Here is an 8,641-nt window from a genome sequence, read left to right as displayed (position 1 = left end):
TGCCTCGCCCATGCCCCGACGAGGTCGTCGAGAGCATGGGTTCGCGTGTGTTCTCGCTATGGAGGTGCGTCGCCTGCGCGGCGAGGTCGTCGAGAGTATCCGCTTGGCCCGGCGTTGCCCCGGCTCCGGTGCTTCTTCGGAGCTGCCCCCTTGCTCCCTGCTAGCTCGCGACGGAGGCCGAAGTGGCCGGTGGCGGGTGTTGGAAATATGCCCTAGAGGCAATAATAAAATGGTTATTATTATATTTCTTTGTTCATGATAATTGTCTATTGTTCATGTTGTGTTATCTGGAAATCGTAATACATGTGTGAATACATAGACCACAACATGTCCCTAGTGAGCCTCAAGTTGACTAGCTCGTTGATCAATAGATGGTTACGGTTTCCTAACCATGGACATTGGATGTCATTGATAACGGGATCACATCATCAGGAGAATGATGTGATGGACAAGACCCAATCCTAAGCATAGCACAAGATCGTGTAGTTCGTCTGCTAGAGCTTTTCTGAATGTCAAGTATCATTTCCTTAGACCATGAGATTGTGCAACTCCCGGATACCGTAGGAATGCTTTGGGTGTACCAAACGTCACAACGTAACTGGGTGACTATAAAGGTGCACTACAGGTATCTCTGAAAGTGTCTGTTGGGTTGGAATGAATCGAGACTGGGATTTGTCACTCCATATGACGGAGAGGTATCTCTGGGCCCACTCGGTAATGCATCATCATAATGAGCTCAGTGTGACTAAGTATTTGGTCACGAGATCATGCATTACGGCACGAGTAAAGTGACTTTCCGGTAACGAGATTGAACGAGGTATTGGGATACCAACGATCGAATCTCGGGCAAGTAACATACCGATTGACAAAGGGAATTGAATATGGGATTGATTGAATCCTCGACATCGTGGTTCATCCGGTGAGATCATCATGGAATATGTGGGAGCCAACATGGGTATCCAGATCCCGCTGTTGGTTATTGGCCAGAGAGTTGTCTCGGTCATGTCTGCATGGTTCCCGAACCCATAGGGTCTACACACTTAAGGTTCGGTGACGCTAGGGTTGTAGAGATATTAGTATGCGGTAACCCGAAAGTTGTTCGGAGTCCCGGATGAGATCCCGGACGTCACGAGGAGTTCCAGAATGGTCCGGAGGTAAAGATTTGTATATATGAAGTCCAGTTTCGGCCACCGGGAAAGTTTCGGGGTCATCGGTATTGTACCGGGACCACCGGAAGGGTCTCGGGGGTCCACCGGGTGGGGCCACCTATCCCGGAGGGGCCCCATGGGCTTAAGTAGGAAGGGAACCAGCCTCTGGTGGGCTGGTGCGCCCCCCATGGGCCTCCTCCTGTGCCTAGGGTTGGAAACCCTGGGGGTGGGGGGCGCCCCACCAAACTTGGGGGGCAAGTTCCCCCCCCCTTGGCCGCCGCCCCTCCCTAGATGGGATCTACAAGGGGGACGACGCCTCCTGGCCCCTATATATAGTGGAGGGGAGGGAGGGCAGCCGCACCCAAGTCCCTGGCGCCTCCCTCCCTCCCGTGACACCTCTTCCTCCCCGCTTGCGCTTGGCGAAGCCTTGCCGGGATAACGCTACTTCCACCACCACGCCGTCGTGCTGCTGGATCTCCATCAACCTCTCCTTCCCTTGCTGGATCAAGAAGGAGGAGACGTCTCTCCCAACCGTACGTGTGTTGAACGCGGAGGTGTCGTCCGTTCGGCGCTAGGATCTTTGGTGATTTGGATCACGACGAGTATGACTCCATCAACCCCGTTCTCTTGAACGCTTCCGCTTGCGATCTACAAGGGTATGTAGATGCACTCCTCTCCCCTCGTTGCTAGATGACTCCATATATTGATCTTGGTGATGCGTAGAAAATTTTAAATTTCTGTTACATTCCCCAACAGCGGCATCATGAGCTAGGTCTATGCGTAGTTTCTATGCACGAGTAGAACACAAGTTGTTGTGGGCGTCGATTTTGTCAATTTACTTGCCATTACTAGTCTTATCTTGATTCGGCGACAGCGTGGGATGAAGCGGCCCGGAACGACCTTACACGTATGCTTATGTGAGACTGGTTCCACCGACTGACATGCACTAGTTGCATAAGGTGGCTAGCGGGTGTTTGTCTCTCCCACTTTAGTCGGACCGGATTCGATGAAAAGGGTCCTTATGAAGTGTAAATAGAAATTGGCATATCACGTTGTGGTTTTGGCGTAGGTAAGAAACGTTCTTGCTAGAAACCTATAGCAGCCACGTAAAACTTGCAACAACAATTAGAGGACGTCTAACTTGTTTTTGCAGCATATGCCGTGTGATGTGATATGGCCAAAAGGATGTGATGAATGATATATGTGATGTATGAGATTGATCATGTTCTTGTAATAGGAATCACGACTTGCATGTCGATGAGTATGACAACCGGCAGGAGCCATAGGAGTTGTCTTAATTTATTTATGACCTGCGTGTCAACTTATACATCATGTAATTACTTTACTTTATCGCTAACCGTTAGCCATAGTAGCAGAAGTAATAGTTGACGAGACAACTTCATGAAGACACGATGATGGAGATCATGGTGTCATGTCGGTGACGACGATGATCATGGCGCCCCGAAGATGGAGATCAAAAAGGAGCAAAATGATATTGGCCATATCATGTCACTATTTGATTGCATGTGATGTTTATCATGTTTTACATCTTATTTGCTTAGAAAGACGGTAGCATAAATAAGATGATCCCTCGCAATAATTTCAAGAAAGTGTTCCCCCTAACTATGCACCGTTGCTAAGGTCCGTTGTTCCGAAGCACCACGTGATGATCGGGTGTGATAGGTTCAAACGTTCGCATACAACGGGTGTAAGCCAGATTTACACACGCAAAACACTTAGGTTGACTTGACGAGCCTAGCATGTACAGACATGGCCTCGGAACACGGAAGACCGAAAGGTCGAACATGAGTCATATGGAAGATACGATCAACATGAAGATGTTCACCGATGATGACTAGTCCGTCTCACGTGATGATCGGACACGGCCTAGTTGAATCGGATCATGTATCACTTAGATGACTAGAGGGATGTCTATCTGAGTGGGAGTTCATTAAATAACTTGATTAGATGAACTTAATTATCATGAACTTAGTCTAAAAGCTTTACAATATGTCTTGTAGATCAAATGGCCCACGCTAATGTTGTCCTCAACTTCAACGCGTTCCTAGAGAAAACCAAGATGAAAGACGATGGTAGCAACTATACGGACTGGGTACGGAACTTGAGGATCATACTTATAGCTGCCAAGAAAGCATATGTCCTTGAAGCACTGCTAGGTGAAGCACTACCCCCAGCAAACCAAGACGTTATGAACGCTTGGCAGTCCCGTGCTGATGATTACTCCCTGGTTCAGTGCGGCATGCTTTACAGCTTAGAACCAGGGCTCCAGAAGAGTTTTGAGCAACACGGAGCATATGAGATGTTCCAAGAGCTGAAAATGGTTTTCCAAGCTCATGCCCGGGTCGAGAGATATGAAGTCTCCGACAAGTTCTACAGTTGTAAGCTGGAGGAGAATAGTTCCGTCAGCGAACACATACTCAAAATGTCTGGGTTGCACAACCGCTTGTCTCTGCTGGGAGTTAATCTCCCGGATGATGCGGTCGTTGACAGAATCCTTCAGTCGCTTCCACCTAGCTACAAGAGCTTTTTGATGAACTTCAATATGCAGGGGATGGAAAAGACCATTCCTGAGGTATATTCAATGCTGAAATCAGCGGAGGTGGAAATCAAAAAGGAACATCAAGTGTTGATGGTGAATAAAACCACTAAGTTCAAGAAAGGCAAGGGTAAAAAGAACTTCAAGAAGGACGGCAAGGGAGTTGCCGTGCCTGGTAAGCAAGCTGCCGGGAAGAAGCCAAAGAATGGACCCAAGCCCGAGACTGAGTGTTTTTATTGCAAGGGTAGTGGTCACTGGAAGTGGAATTGCCCCAAGTACTTAGCAGACAAGAAGGCCGGCAACACCAAAGGTATATGTGATATACATGTTATTGATGTGTACCTTACCAGTACTCGTAGTAGCTCCTGGGTATTTGATACCGGTGCGGTTGCTCATATTTGTAACTCAAAACAGGAGCTGCGGAATAAGTGGAGACTGGCGAAGGACGAGGTGACGATGCGCGTCGGGAATGGTTCCAAGGTCGATGTGATCGCCGTCGGCACCCTACCTCTACATTTACCTACGGGATTAGTTTTGAACCTCAATAATTGTTATTTAGTGCCAGCTTTGAGCATGAACATTGTATCAGGATCTCGTTTAATACGAGATGGCTACTCATTTAAATCCGAGAATAATGGTTGTTCTATTTATATGAGAGATATGTTTTATGGTCATGCCCCGTTGGTCAATGGTTTATTCTTATTTAATCTCGAATGTGATGTTACACATATTCATAGTGTGAATACCAAAAGATGTAAGGTTGATAGTGATAGTCCCACATACTTGTGGCACTGCTGCCTTGGTCACATTGGTGTCAAACGCATGAAGAAACTCCATGCAGATGGACTTTTGGAGTCTCTTGATTATGAATCATTTGACACGTGCGAACCATGCCTCATGGGCAAAATGACCAAGACTCCGTTCTCCGGAACAATGGAGCAAGAAACCAACTTATTGGAAATCATACATACTGATGTGTGCGGTCCAATGAGTGTTGAGGCTCGCGGTGGCTATCGTTATGTTCTCACCCTCACTAATGACTTGAGTAGATATGGGTATGTCTACTTAATGAAACACAAGTCTGAGACCTTTGAAAAGTTCAAGGAATTTCAGAGTGAGGTTGAGAATCAACATGACAGGAAAATCATGTTCTTACGATCAGATCGTGGGGGAGAATATTTGAGTCACGAATTTGGCACGCACTTAAGGAAATGTGGAATAGTTCCAAAACTCACGCCGCCTGGAACACCTCAACGTAATGGTGTGTCCAAACGTCGTAATCGCACTCTATTGGATATGGTGCGATCTATGATGTCTCTTACCGATCTACTGTTGTCATTTTGGGGCTATGCTTTAGAGACTGCCGCATTCACTTTAAATAGGGCTCCGTCGAAATCCATTGAGACGACACCGTATGAATTATGGTTTGGAAAGAAACCTAAGCTGTCGTTTCTAAAAGTTTGGGGATGCGATGCTTATGTGAAGAAACTTCAACCTGAAAAGCTCAAACCCAAATCAGAAAAATGCGTCTTCATAGGATACCCTAAAGAAACTATTGGGTATACCTTCTACCTCAGATCCGAAGGCAAGATATTTGTTGCCAAGAATGGATCCTTTCTAGAGAAAGAGTTTCTCTCGAAAGAAGTAAGTGGGAGGAAAGTAGAACTTGATGAAGTATTGCCTCTTGAACCGGAGAGTGGCGCAGCTCAAGAAAATGTTCCTGAGGTGCCTGCACCGACTAGAGAGGAAGTTAATGATGATGATCATGAAACTTCAGATCAAGTTGCTACTGAACTTCGTAGGTCCACAAGGACACGTTCCGCACCAGAGTGGTACGGCAACCCTATCCTGGAAATCATGTTGTTGGACAATGGTGAACCTTCGAACTATGAAGAAGCGATGGCGGGCCCAGATTCCGACAAATGGCTGGAAGCCATGAAATCCGAGATAGGATCCATGTATGAAAAGGAAGTATGAACTTTGACAGACTTGGCCGATGATCGGCGAGCCATAGAAAATAAATGGATCTTTAAGAAGAAGACAGACGCGGATGGTAATGTGACCATCTATAAGGCTCGGCTTGTCGCTAAGGGTTATCGACAAGTTCAAGGGGTTGACTACGATGAGACTTTCTCACCCATAGCGAAGCTGAAGTCCGTCCGAATCATGTTAGCAATTGCCGCATTCTATGATTATGAGATATGGCAAATGGACGTCAAAACGGCATTCCTTAATGGTTTCCTTAAGGAAGAATTGTATATGATGCAGCCGGAAGGTTTTGTCGATCCTAAGAATGCTGACAAGGTGTGCAAGCTCCAACGCTCAATCTATGGGCTGGTGCAAGCATCTCGGAGTTGGAACATTCGATTTGATGAGATGATCAAAGCGTTTGGGTTTACGCAGACTTATGGAGAAGTCTATGTTTACAAGAAAGTGAGTGGGAGCTCTATAGCATTTCTTATATTATATGTGGATGACATACTATTGATGGGAAATGATATAGAATTCTTGGAAAGCATAAAGGCCTACTTGAACAAGTGTTTTTCAATGAAGGATCTTGGAGAAGCTGCTTATATATTAGGCATCAAGATCTATAGAGATAGATCGAGACGCCTCATTGGTCTTTCACAGAGTACGTACCTTGACAAGATATTGAAGAAGTTCAATATGGATCAGTCAAAGAAGGGGTTCTTGCCTGTGTTGCAAGGTACGAGATTGAGCACGGCTCAATGCCCGACCACGACAGAAGATAGAGAAAAGATGAATGTCGTCCCCTATGCCTCGGCCATAGGGTCTATTATGTATGCCATGCTGTGTACCAGACCTGATGTAAACCTTGCCGTAAGTTTGGTAGGAAGGTACCAAAGTAATCCCGGCATGGAACACTGGACAACGGTCAAGAATATCCTGAAGTACCTGAAAAGGACTAAGGATATGTTTCTCATTTATGGAGGTGACAAAGAGCTCGTCGTAAAGGGTTACGTCGATGCTAGCTTCGACACAGATCTGGATGACTCCAAGTCACAAACCGGATACGTGTATATTTTGAATGGTGGGGCAGTCAGCTGGTGCAGTTGCAAGCAAAGCGTCGTGGCGGGATATACATGTGAAGCCGAGTACATGGCAGCCTCGGAGGCAGCACAAGAAGCAATCTGGGTGAAGGAGTTCATTACCGACCTAGGAGTTATTCCCAATGCGTCGGGCCCGATGACTCTCTTCAGTGACAACATTGGAGCTATTTCCCTTGCCAAGGAGCCCAGGTTTCACAGGAAGACCAGGCATATCAAGCGTCGCTTCAACTCCATTCGTGAAAATGTTCAAAATGGAGACATAGGTATTTGTAAAGTGCATACGGACCTGAATGTCGTAGATCCGTTGACTAAACCTCTTCCTCGAGCAAAACATGATCAACACCAGAACTTTATGGGTGTTCGATTCATCACAATGTAACTAGATTATTGACTCTAGTGCAAGTGGGAGACTGTTGGAAATATGCCCTAGAGGCAATAATAAAATGGTTATTATTATATTTCTTTGTTCATGATAATTGTCTATTGTTCATGCTGTGTTATCCGGAAATCGTAATACATGTGTGAATACATAGACCACAACATGTCCCTAGTGAGCCTCTAGTTGACTAGCTCGTTGACCAATAGATGGTTACGGTTTCCTGACCATGGACATTGGATGTCATTGATAACGGGATCACATCATCAGGAGAATGATGTGATGGACAAGACCCAATCCTAAGCATAGCACAAGATCGTGTAGTTCGTCTGCTAGAGCTTTTCTGAATGTCAAGTATCATTTCCTTAGACCATGAGATTGTGCAACTCCTGGATACCGTAGGAGTGCTTTAGGTGTACTAAACGTCACAACGTAACTGGGTGACTATAAAGGTGCACTACAGGTATCTCCGAAAGTGTCTATTGGGTTGGCATGAATCGAGACTGGGATTTGTCACTCCGTATGACGAAGAGGTATCTCTGGGCCCACTCGGTAATGCATCATCATAATGAGCTCAGTGTGACTAAGTAGTTGGTCACGGGATCATGCATTACGGCACGAGTAAAGTGACTTGCCGGTAACGAGATTGAACGAGGTATTGGGATACCAACGATCGAATCTCGGGCAAGTAACATACCGATTGACAAAGGGAATTGAATACGAGATTGATTGAATCCTCGACATCGTGGTTCATCCGATGAGATCATCGTGGAATATGTGGGAGCCAACATGGGTATCCAGATCCCGCTGTTGGTTATTGGCCGGAGAGTTGTCTCGGTCATGTCTGCATGGTCCCCGAACCCGTAGGGTCTACACACTTAAGGTTCGGTGACGCTAGGGTTGTAGAGATATTAGTATGCGGTAACCCGAAAGTTGTTCGGAGTCCCGGATGAGATCCCGGACGTCACGAGGAGTTCCAGAATGGTCCGGAGGTAAAGATTTGTATATATGAAGTCCAGTTTCGGCCACCGGGAAAGTTTCGGGGTCATCGATATTGTACCGGGACCACCGGAAGGGTCCCGGGGGTCCACCGGGTGGGGCCACCTATCCCGGAGGGCCCCATGGGCTGAAGTAGGAAGGGAACCAGCCCCTGGTGGGCTGGTGCGCCCCCCATGGGCCTCCTCCTGTGCCTAGGGTTGGAAACCCTGGGGGTGGGGGGCGCCCCACCAAACTTGGGGGGCAAGTTCCCCCCCCCTTGGCCGCCGCCCCTCCCTAGATGGGATCTACAAGGGGGACGACGCCTCCTGGCCCCTATATATAGTGGAGGGGAGGGAGGGCAGCCGCACCCAAGTCCCTGGCGCCTCCCTCCCTCCCGTGACACCTCTTCCTCCCCGCTTGCGCTTGGCGAAGCCCTGCCGGGATCCCGCTACTTCCACCACCACGCCATCGTGCTGCTGAATCTCCCTCAACCTCTCCTTCCCTTGCTGGA

The sequence above is a fragment of the Triticum urartu genome, chromosome 7A (genome assembly GCF_056163025.1).
Source record: "Triticum urartu cultivar PI428250 chromosome 7A, HENAU_Tu73, whole genome shotgun sequence".
In the NCBI taxonomy this organism is placed as follows: domain Eukaryota; kingdom Viridiplantae; phylum Streptophyta; class Magnoliopsida; order Poales; family Poaceae; genus Triticum; species Triticum urartu.
The sequence above is the reverse complement of the archived record's forward strand: the minus strand, read 5'-3'. Positions refer to the sequence as shown.